Source organism: Anabrus simplex, chromosome 3, assembly GCF_040414725.1.
Source record: "Anabrus simplex isolate iqAnaSimp1 chromosome 3, ASM4041472v1, whole genome shotgun sequence".
Lineage (NCBI taxonomy): Eukaryota > Metazoa > Arthropoda > Insecta > Orthoptera > Tettigoniidae > Anabrus > Anabrus simplex.
This window is the reverse complement of record NC_090267.1, coordinates 462,077,495-462,090,025: the sequence shown is the minus strand read 5'-3', so window position 1 is coordinate 462,090,025 and position 12,531 is coordinate 462,077,495.

Here is a 12,531-nt window from a genome sequence, read left to right as displayed (position 1 = left end):
TATAGCAACTCTCCATTCATCTGGTATAGCTCCTTCAGCCAAACAATAATCAAATAAGTACTTCAGATATGGCACTATATCCCAACCCATTGTCTTTAGTATATCCCCAGAAATCTGATCAATTCCAGCCGCTTTTCTAGTTTTCAACTTTTGTATCTTATTGTAAATGTCATTGTTATCATACGTAAATTTTATTACTTCTTTGGCCTTAGTCTCTTCCTCTATCTCGACATTATCCTTGTAACCAACAATCTTTACATACTGCTGACTGAATACTTCTGCCTTTTGAACACATTTCAAGTGCAATCATCAGCCAATTAGCGAAGATCTTAAAACAACTAATATATTGAACACAGGCAAAAAATTAATATTGTATCATATCGCTTATACAGACCAGGACCCTTGTATAAGCGTTGTATAGCAGCAAGTAGCGGAAAAAGAAACGAGTGAGCAGTTTATTTTCCTAAGACTTCATTCACGTCACCTTTTACTCTTCGGCCGGAGAAACAAATGCCTACAAGACCTACCTAGCAACGACTTTACATAAGTGCATACTTGATCTGCTTATGAACTTCAGCTATATTTGTTTTCGGCGCAAGATAGTGATGTTCTGTTTACTCTCTTGACTGTGATTATTGTGTTTTGAACATTAACTGAATTGCTGCGATATGATACAATGTTAATTTTTTGCCTGTGTTCAATATATTAGTTGTTTTAAGATCTTCGCTAATTGGCTGATGATTGCACTTGAAATGTGTTGAAACCGGTCCCAATAAACAGGTTGTAACTACTTTTTAGTTCAACTTACTACGGAGTATTGAAAGGTGGATCCTTCCCTATAATATTGTACATCTTCTGTTATAGTTATTCATTGAATTGCTTATACAGACCAGGACCCTTGTATAAGCGTTGTATAGCAGCAAGTAGCGGAAAAAGAAACGAGTGAGCAGTTTATTTTCGTGGTATTTATTGTCTACAGTAATATAATCGTGGTGAAATATTCGACTTATCCATTTAACATTGAACGCACGTTGAAAGAATGGACGATAACGTTGATGATCTTCACGATATTTTAAACATAGAAGACATACACCATTCAGAGGTTATGGAGGCTAGACATCTTCGTAAAGTAAAACACTTTAAAGAGACGGAATGATAATGAATAACTATAAAAGATGGTTGGGCATATGTTTGTGTAATAATGTGTTATTGCTTAATAGGCTTTTGAAATTGAGAGTTTATTATACATTGTCTGCCTCTACAAAGATCTCATATCTTTCTCAAAATTGAGTATAAAAAGGGACATATTCCTTGACATAAAATATGGTATAACTTGAAAACCGTACGTAATAAGATTTCCATACTTTGTAGTTGAATGATAAATGCCTAATAGAAACGTTAAACGTAAGAAACTTCATCTTATTTTCCGTATTGAACTGAGATCACAATAATTTAAAGTCTATCAAGTTCCACCTTTTTCAATACTAATACAATGTTGTTGGATGATATTTACAACATTATTTATTATTACAGTACATATTTCGGTGCTCTATTAAGTCACCATCATAAATAATGTTGTAAATATCATCCAACAACATTGTATTAGTATTGAAAAGGTGGGACTTGATAGACTTTAAATTATTGTAATAGAAACGTTTTGATCAAATCTTGCTTTTAAGCTACGAAACAGTTTTTCCTTTCTCCTGAAAAGTAAGGATTTTGGAATGTGTACCCTTTTCAACTCTCCGATTCAATTACAATTGCTTACATTTTCCGCACTATCCCAGTTAGGAGCTATTGATCTTTTCTTAAGCTTTTCCATTTCCTTTTTGGCGTTCATTACACAAGCAAGCTGAAGAAATTTTGATATCAGTATAAGCCAATTTCCAGCTGTCTCACTTAGTGTTGCCACTGTCTTTTCAATATGCCGTGCTACTGTGCGACTTTCCGGAATGTTTTGCTCGTAGATAACCAGCAGAAGCGATTATAAAGGCGGTGAACGTGCGAAACACGTCAGTGAGCTGCAGGAAGAGATTCCTCCGCCTTGGAACGAGTGTATACGTGCTGTATAGTAATACAATGCATATAAATCGTTTGTTAGTAAGAAAAATGTAAAACGCTTATAGGCTACAGGCTTTATTCACTGTATAAAAAAGTTAAACAACTGTATAAGGAGGGTAAGACGGGTATTTGTATTGAAAATGATACGTTCATCACACAAATTATCCGCAGTATCGTTGGGTGTATTTTTGTCGGCCATGAAGTCGAATTCCTTGAAAGCAAACCACTTGGATACGTAAAAAGTACCTGCATCTGTAAATAAACAAGACAGGATTAGTGCATTAGCATAATTGCATATAACACGAGTGGTATACTGTAAGTCAGTTTAATAAATATGTACGTACCAGAACCAGTTATGAGAGACTTCTTAATCCGGGACTTTTCTCTTCTGTATGACGCCAACAAAGTTGTCATTTTCTTCTCTAACTCTTGAACTGGTATTTTCATTTCCTCACCTATGTCCTTCCAGGCGTCCTCGTGCATACTTTTGTTGCGATAATTGCATTTTTAGGATTCCACAAGATCTCTTTACATTTATACAGCTGTATCAGTGCTATACAAATTTCATTATCCATTTCGTCGCGGTAGAACCACCCCAACACCCATCTGAACTGAACGAACACAGCGCACTGAAACCCCTTTGCCGCGGGACAAAAGACCGCTCCGATTTGGCTCGACCCGCGCCAAGTTCGAGCGCGGCAATGTTCGTCTTGCCGCGCGAGGCAACATGGTATGGACTTCGCGAGGCAAAGCAACGAACACTGCCGCGCGCAGTCGATACCCGGCCTTAGAACAAGACGTGCCTGTACCGTCTGCTATATAGCGGGTACTGAGTCCGTCCTCCGCTATTGCTACGGCCCTTGCTGCGTTTTCAGGTAATAATAATTTCGTGTGGCTATTTCTAGCCGATTGCAGCCCTTGTAAGGCAGACCCTCCGATGAGGGTGGGCGGCATCTGCCGTGTGTAGGTAACTGCGTGTTATTGTGGTGGAGGATAGTGTTATGTGTGGTGTGCGAGTTGCAGGAATGTTGGAGACAGCACAAACACCCAGCCCCCGGGCCATTGGAATGAACCAATCAATCAAGGTTAAAAGCCTCGACCCGGCCGGGAATCGAACCCGGGACCCTCTGAACCGAAGGCCAGTACGCTGACCATTCAGCCAACGAGTCGGCGTTTTCAGGTGAAAGAGCCATTATGACCTGAGTTAGAAGTAAGACAAGCCGTAATGTCCACAAAAATAAGTGGCATGCGAATTCACAGCAATAAACCTTAAGGCAGCTGTTTGTGGTTAATCTTGTCAGTGTTGGTGGTGTGATCGTTACGATCAGTAATGTTTATCAATTACTGCGCTGAAACATCTCAAATGGGCTAATTAACTTACGGTACATTGTCAAATCGTTGTTATGCCATAGCATTTCATTTATACACGGTTTCAAATGGACTAACATTGCATTTTGTCTGAAATACGTAGTGTTTCGCTTTCTTTGCGGTGAGTGTATTTCAAATGCTGTCCAAACGAGGCGTGAAGGTCGGAAAGGGACAAGAGTTGACCAAAGGGAGGAGCCTAAAAGCTCTGGGACCTAAAAATCCCGTGATAGCAGATTAGACGGATAACTAGGTTGACCAAGACTAGGATAATTCGCAATCTGTTTACGGACTTCGGAGATCTCGCTACTAAAGCAAGTTGTAAGGACCAAGAAGCCCGATACCATATTTAAGCACCGATGAATTTGGCTGGCTTATAACAAGCACTCTTGGCCTTTCACAAACTGCAAATGTCACCATTAGTAAATTACTCAAAATTAATTTAGAAGACGGATTCCGTCCCTCTGTACACGGAAAAAGGTACCATCAATCATTTCTGAGCTGCCGAAACCTTGCTATTACTAGGACAGAGCGTTTCTTCCCCGTTAGAGTAAAATCAAGCGACTATTTGGACACATCGACTACTCCCTGGAAATTGATGAGCAAAAGGGCATTATTTCTACAACATCAAACTCTCCTGAATTAGAATCCCACAGAGAAAATAACGTTGGGTTTAACATAAAAAGAAGAGCAATATTTTTATCTAGGCAATCTTATTGTTGTGTGTCACCTTGTTCTCTGTGCGGTCGGACTAAAACGAACAAGAAATACCTACTGACTCGTCGAAGGACTCCAAGACTTTTTCAAATTTTTCGTCGTTAGGAGGCTAGGGGATATGACTGGTAGACCTCGAAAGGTTCCCCCGCCCTTGGAGTTGATAGCTAATGCAATTCGTCAGCTCAAGGAGTATGATGGCTCCACGGCAACCAATATTGTCAAGTATATTGCAGAAAAACAATTTTTGCCCATTAAACGAGTTAAGACCAATGTCTTAAAAGCATTGCGACAAGGCTGTCTGTTTGGCGTGCTATTCAGACATAGAGGCCGGTACGTCTTAGGACCTGAACCTAAAGAAGCTCTGTGTTATATTCGTAAGAGGAGGAGAAAATGCGGGGGTTGCTACAGAAGGAAAGGTTGCAGAAGACGAAGTAGAAGACGGTGTAGGAGGCGTCGCCGTAGCCGCGGTCGCCGTAGCCGCCGTCGCCGTAAACGCTGTAAGAGTCGACGAAGAAGAAGAAGAGGACGACGACGATGTCGCAAACGCTCAAGGCGACGTCGAACTCGCTCCAGACGTCGTCGATCTTGCTCCAGACGCCGCCGAACTCGCTCTAGAAGCCGCCGTCGATCTCGAAGCAGACGCCGAAGATCACGACGATCGCGTCGTAAGAAAGCATATGGCAAGAGACGGCGATCTCATGTAAGGCGTCATAGGCTTTCTTCCAAAGGAAGTAAGAGCAAAACTCGTTCCGGTGGGGAAGAAGGATCTAAAGAATCTAAAACGAAGAGCGAAAACACTCCCGGTTGCGGCCAAAGTGGCAGCGCCGGTCGGGAAAAGAAACCGAATTCCTCAAAGGAAGGTGGGCAGGAGAACGACCTGTCCGTACAGGTATTGAAAGCGCCGGTAAGTCGAATGCTGTGAGATTTTATTTATTGTGTGCATATCGCTGCATTAAATTATTAATAATAAACTGACTTATTGGAATGTAAGGTCTGGTTATTTATCGAGCGCCAAACGCAAGGAGAGCCCACGGAGACTTTTTTATAAATCGGCTTTACGTCGCACCGATACAGACAGATCTTATGGAGACGATGGGATATGAAAGGGCTACGAGTGAGAAGGAAGCGGTCGTGGCCATAATTAAGGTACAGCCCCGGCATTTGCCTGGTGTGAAAATCAGAAACCACGGAAAACCATCTTCAGGGCTGCCGACGATGGGATTCGCACCCATCCACGGAGACCAACCTTGGATTGGAAACGTAGATTTCTTAGGACATAAACTGAAAGGTGGAGGGCACTGCGTACGACAAACTGAGTAAAACACCCTGTTGTATTACAGCTGAAGCACACTATAGGCCTATCACTTATAGAAGTACTATTTAACGGACATACACGAATATGCTACAGGGTTTCAACAATAATAAAACAAAATCTGCGTAGGAATCTCCATTATATCGTTGGCCACCTTCTTGTTTAACCCTTTTTTTAAGGCCATTTGTTTGGGGCGTCGACCTACAGAGATCTTTTGCCCCTACTTGCACCATATGATATGGACCTGCGTGTAATTGGAATTGCGGAAGTGTAGAGTGTTGAATGTGAGGAAAGGAACGTTAAGGACGACACAAACACCCAGTCCGCAGACCAGGGATATTAATAATTTACAATTAAAAACCCCTGACCCGGCCGGGAATTGAACCCGGGACCGTTCAGTCCCAACTTTTCCGCCCTTCTCTTGCGTCAGTGGTCACATTTTTTTCTGCCTAGATTCCTAATTTCCTGTCTTCTCTGTGTTCCCATTGCGATCAAAGCTGCCAGTGTTTTCTTGAAGTGACTTGTAAGAGCTCGGTCCCTGGGACCTTACATCCTACATCCGTAGTTACGTAACGAAGTGCGATTCTACACATTTCTCGTTTGTGAAATGTCCGCTTCTGTAGTTTAAAAGTTTCTTATATTACCTCCCATCTTGGGACAACAGATCACAAATCACGAGGATCGATCTCTCTATAGTGGACTGCTCAATACTCCACAACGCAACCTTCTTTTTGATCGGCCGGGTGACTCCACATCTTTACCTAGCACCTCGCCGAACTAACTACGCATATTGTCTGACACAAAGCTGGAAGTCGGCTTCCCCATTATGTGTAGCTGCATCATTGTCGACGTTAATCCTGCCTACTCAGAACACGATATCCTCAGCGAACTCCACGCAGAGGGTGTCCCAGCTCGCAGTGTGTCCAGGATAATGAACGGTCCTGACCCAACACCTCTGGTCAGTCTGCAGCTCCCCACCGAAGAAGACGTCCTGAACCTTGTCAGCAACAGACACCAACACACAGTGGAACCTAGTCCGTGGTATACCCCATTACCACCAGATGATGACAAGTCTGCCACACCCGCTGCAGCCACACCATCACCGTGGCAATAATCTTCGTCCTCATCCTGCACTACCATCACCACTATTACCACGATATCTGCCCCTAAGCTTTCCCGCATTCCTCTCACTACTGTCGTAACATTACATCCTTCACCAATTATGACTTCATCTCTCCTTCTACTTCCAACCCCAGGACAACCTAGTCTTCAGTGCATATCACCCCCCCTCCCCCCGCAACCTAATGCAGCATCTGCTACGCTCGCAGTAACCGTCTCGCCACCGCCATCTTCTCGAGCCGAAGCCGAAGCATCTGTCACGCCTACCACACCCTCTGAAGCAGCCGCATCATTGCAGCCAACACCGTCTTCTCACGCCCAGTACAGCTGTGTCATCCGTTGCGTTGACCCTTCAATCACCGAACAAGAAGTACCCCGGGAGCTCCAAAAAGGTCGGCGTCCCAGCACGTCGAGCCTTCAGAATCCAGAACAGCAACGGTCCAATGTATCTCGTCCGCCTACATCTCCCCACCGCAGAAGATGTGCAGCGCCTCATCCAACAGGGTGCCTCTATATACCGTCACCTCCACAAAGTAAAGCCGTCTCGTTCCCCATCCAAACCTTCTACTAGACATCCCCCCAACAACACGCGTCCTCGCCCCCGGCCGGCCCCAGCCCCTCCTCTATTTCCACCTCGTCAACCTGTCAGTCCACCCCCTTCTCCCAACTAGCTTCTTCTTCCAACCACCTCCGCCACTTGATCTCATCCGACTCCTCACCACCTCACTGTACAATATCTCAGCAACCTTACACCACCTAACCCTTCATCTCCACCCTAGTAATCTCCTCTGAATTTTCAGTCCTTACACACATCCCTGGTAATAAAATAATCTCCGCGCACACCTTCTTATTTATTACTTCAAATTGCTCTCCTCCTGACATTATACTCCTTCCCAAACAAGCCGAAACTCCTGGCCAGGGAGAAGGCGTAATCTTCAAGGTGGCCCGCCTCTCCCCTTCAGGGGGGGGGGGAATGAAAACTTAGGAAAAAACTCACATCTTCAGAGGCCCGCGTTCAATTCCCAGTTTAAAAATGGCAGGAGGGCTGTCATAGGGTCAAAATGGTTACATGCAGCTCACCTTTTTGGGAGTGTGCCGGAAACTAGCTGCACCACGTCGGGATGAGGACATGAGTTTATTCTTACTGTTATTTGTCAAGTACATATATTCGCATTGAATTGACATATGGATGATAATCCTGAACCATTAAAAGTGGGACTGATGGATCCATGTTTTGTAAACAAAGAGACTCTCATTTTATTTTATTTTTAATCTCGGAAGAGGAGTTTGAATTATAAGGTGAAAGGAAGTGTTGCACAATTCTTTCTCTTGCCTGTGATAATTATTCTACGCACCTTTTAATATGCTCCGTTGCGTGAACGCCACTTTTAAGATGCAGTTGTGTAAATTTGTGTTACAGCCTGTGAATACTCAGACGTTTCCGAAGACTCTTGTTTTGTGCTATTGAAAGGTAAGGGTATATTCTGCCCGAAGGCGGGTCCGAACCTCCGCAGAGGTGTTCCTGAGCCGGTGCGGTAGGGTGGCCAGTTCCTTTCCGCTCCTCCATTCCCTTACCCCCCACCAACAGCGCGTGGCAACCTATCCAACTCCTGACCGCGCCCAATGTTGCTTAACTTCGGAGATCTCACGGGATCCGGTGTTTCAACACGGCTACGGCCGTTGGTGTATTATTGAAACTGCAACCTCAAAAGTAATATTATTTTGGTATCGAAATATTGCTATTAACTGGTTATTTTAATTTAGTAACGTGTGATTTATTCGAATACATAGCTAATATTTAAAAATTAGCACTATGGTATTTTCTAACCCATATTTCCAGTAGTGGTCGGTGGAACCTCGCGTCAGTAACTATGCACAAAATATTAACGTCCGTAGTTAAGGGTTAACCCGCTGTACGATGATTTCTTAATGAAATGAACTACAATATATTGCCCAGCATGCCAGCATCGATAAAGAATCCTAAAACATCAGTGTTGTTTTCACGAGTTTAGCATGGCCTTTAGGACCGGGTCTAATGAACACAAGACCGGGCGAGTTGGCCGTGCGGTTAGAGGCGCGCGACTGTGAGCTTGCATCCGGGAGATAGTGGGTTTGAAGCCCACTGTCGGCAGCCCTGAAGATGGTTTTCCTTGGTTTCCCATTTTCACACCAGGCAAATGCTGGGTCTGTACCTTAATTAAGGCCGCTTCCTTCCAACTCCTTTCCTATCCCATCGTCGCCATAAGACCTATCTGTGTCGGTGCGACGTAAAACAACTAGCAAAAAAAAAAAAGAACCTAATGTCACGCTTCGATGTGCTTTCAGCTCTCATAAGAGGTTTGGCTGACGATCGATGACCGTTACATGCCCCTGTAACATATGCAGTGTCCTTCCGTTGGTCTGACTACATCAGTTCGTCTCGAATCCAGTCATCACCTTTTCTAGTCATCCAGGTCTCTTAAAGTCATATTATTGACCTGTAAGTATTAAAGGTGTCATAGGAAACAAATCCATTGTATTTCTGGTCGGTGAAACAATGACAATTCTACAAACAATAAAATACTTGCAAGAACACCACTTTTGACTCAGTGGAGATCTGGGCAATCATGAAGGCACTTCAAAATGCCATGATAAACTCAAGGTATATAAAGCTTCTGGAAAACATTTATGATCAAGCAACAATGGTAGTCAGAGTGGACGAAGACCTCATCACCAATAAAATCCCAGTTGGCAAAGGAGTTCGACAAGGTGACACAATCTCTCCAAAGCTGTTTACCCTTGCCTAGGAAGATGTATTCAAAACCCTTCATTGGGATAATAAAGGAATAAAAATCAACGGGGTATATTTGAACCACCTGCGTTTTGCCGATGACATTGTGCTCATAAGTGAAAATCTAGATGAGCTAGAAAGCATGATCCAAGAATTAAAAACTGCTTCTGCTAAGATTGGTTTGGAAATGAACATTAATAAAACGAAAATACTAAGCCCAGAGAGTCGACCACTTAAAATGGGAAACCAATATATAGAAGCTGTCGATGAGTACATCTATCTTGGAAACATGATAAAACTTGGAAAAGACAACCAACGTGCAGAAATTCCTCGCAGAATAGGTATGAGTTGGACTGCATTCCGAAAACTAAGATTCATCCTCACTAACAAGGATGTTCCAATTAACCTGAAGACCAAGGTTTATAATACGTGCGTGCTGCCAGTTACAGCTTACGGTCTGGAAACGATGACTCTGACGAAGGAAAGTGCTCGCAAGCTTCAGCGAACACAACGAGCCATGGAGCGACAGATGCTAGGGATCAGCCTTAGGGATAAGATCCGTTCAGAGGACATCAGGAGAAGAACTAATGTAACAGACATCCTAGAGATAGTAGCAAAACTAAAATGGCAATGGGTAGGACACGTAGCTCGACAAGACTACAACAGGTGGACCTCTTGGATTGTTCACTGGAGACCATGGGGACACAAGAGAGGCATTGGAAGACCCCTGAAGAGATGGCTCGACGACATAAAGCTGTTGGCTGGAACACGCTGGTTCCAAGTGGCTCAAGACCGAAGATGATGGAAGCACATGGAAGAGGCCTATATCCAGCAGTGGATTGAAATAGGCTAGAAAAGAAGAAGAAGAAGAAGAAGAACACCAACTAACGTAAACTGAAATGTGGGATTCTGTATATCCCAAAGCTACCACAGAGCACGGAAGCAAAGCTCTGCACACTGACAAATCTGTATATTAATAATATATAATATTAAACACAATGTGTACATACGATTTTAAATGTAGAAAAAACCGGGCAAGTTGGCCATGCGGTTAGGAGCGCGGAGCTGTAAGCTTGCATCCGGGAGATAGTGGGTTCGAGCCCCACTGTCGGCTGCCCTGAAGATGATTTTCCGTGGTTTCTAATTTTCACACCAGACAAATGCTGGGGCTGTACCTTAATTAAGGCCACGTCCAATTCCTTCACACTCCTAGCCCTTACCTATCCCATCGTCGCCCTAGGACCTATCTGTGGCAGTGCGACGTAAAGCAAGTTGAAAAAAAGAAATTCACTGTCATTACAAGGTTTAACCTTCAGCATAATGAGAAAGAGGAAGTGTTCTTTGTGTGCAGTCGAACAGGTGGTATAGGGAACAATGTGAGCCGCAGATTTCACAAACACAGTCGCTGGATACCTGGTGAAGACCTTTCTTATTACAAATACGGTGATGAAAGCCATGAATTACTCGTCTCGTATAGAGGTGACTTAGCTCAGAATTGGTTAATTTCCATTCATCATTGTTCGTGGCGAGAGTTTTCTGCAGTAGTTCGTCCAGGAACCTTGTGGTAGCTGGGGTTGGTGTCAGATTATAAGTTGTCATCAAGTCTTCTATGAAGGAATATGTTTCTGCTAGCAGGTATACAGGTCGATTTGGTGAAAACTTACAGACGCAGAGTGCTATTTTTATGTATCTGGCTTTAGTGTTGTCCAAATTTTTCAGATTTCTTCTGTATGAAAGGTAGGGCCTTGTTAACTCAATTGCATACGATGCTACCGGTGCAACTTTCAGCTTGAATAATAGCGAAAGGGATATGAGATTGCGAATCTCCATTGCAGCTTTTATCGCAGCCCCTGTTCTATCTTCAATGTGCCTTGTGAATTCTGACTTCCGCCGAAGAAAAGTCACGTCATATGGCGTCCACAGATAGCATCGATAAAAAATGATAGCGAAATGGAATGTATCTACACCATATTTCCATTCCAGGGTTAATGTTGTCTTAGGCACCTTTCACACTAGGCTCCGGGGCCGAGTCTCTGAGTGATGCGGCGGATGTCATGGAAGGCAGGGTTGGGTATTCAAACGAGAACCTCCACGACCCCTTCACAGGAAAGGCTACCACACACGCGCACGGTTACATAGCGTTTCCTCCGAGTTGCAGTTCATCCGAGAGTGAAGTGTAAAGGCCCTTCGTCCACCGGTGCAACGCGACTGCGATCCGAAGCAAAAAATGTCTCATAAGCGTTGGACGGGAGTCGTTTCACAGTCGGACCCCTGTTAAGTGCGCAGTTCTCGTCCACCTGCGAGACTGCAACGCACTCGTCGATCAACTCACCAACAACCAACTCACAAACGACTGGCTTGTCAGCTGCGTGGCCCGACTCGCGTCAGACGCCCCTGCTATTTTTCATAATTCATCAATCGCATATTCAATTTTATTACGTCAGTTAGTGATCAAGAGTTGTGAATGCAACTCGTAGAAGCAGTGGAAAAACACCCATGTTCATTCAACTATAGTTTGCCAGAATACTCAAACAAGAACGCTCATGGAAAGGTATGGGAAGCTGAATCCAAAGTTGATAGGAATGGTAAGTACATTATATACATTACATTGTAAGTACATGTGTTTAATGCCGGCCCCGTGGTGTAAAGGTAGCGTGCCTGCCTCTTACCCGGAGGTACCGGGTCCGATTCTCAGCAAGGTCAGGGATTTTTACCTGGACCTGAGGGCTGGTTCGAGGTCCACTGAGGAATTGAGGAGCTATTGACGGTGAGATAGCGGCCCCGGTCTAGAAAGCCAAGAATAACGGCCGAGAGGATTCGTCGTGCTGACCACACAACACCTCGTTATCTACAGGCTTTCGGGCTGAGCAGCGGTCGCTTGTTAGGCCAAGGCCCTGGGGTTTGGTTTTGATTTTTACGTGTGTTTAATAGCCTATCGGCGAAATGGTAGTTAGGGGAAGGCCTAAAATTTATTTTTCAAATATGTGTGGTTCTATCAATAAATATAACAAATGTTACCGATGACGCACATTCCGACCATAATCTATTTATAAATTTAATGCGATTCATAACTTTTTTCAAGTTCTCCGGCTAACGCACAAGCTGAACGTGACTGATTTTCACGATTGAAAGGAGGAAGCCGCCCGCCTCGTGGTGTAGTGGTTAGTATGATCAGCTGCCACCGCCG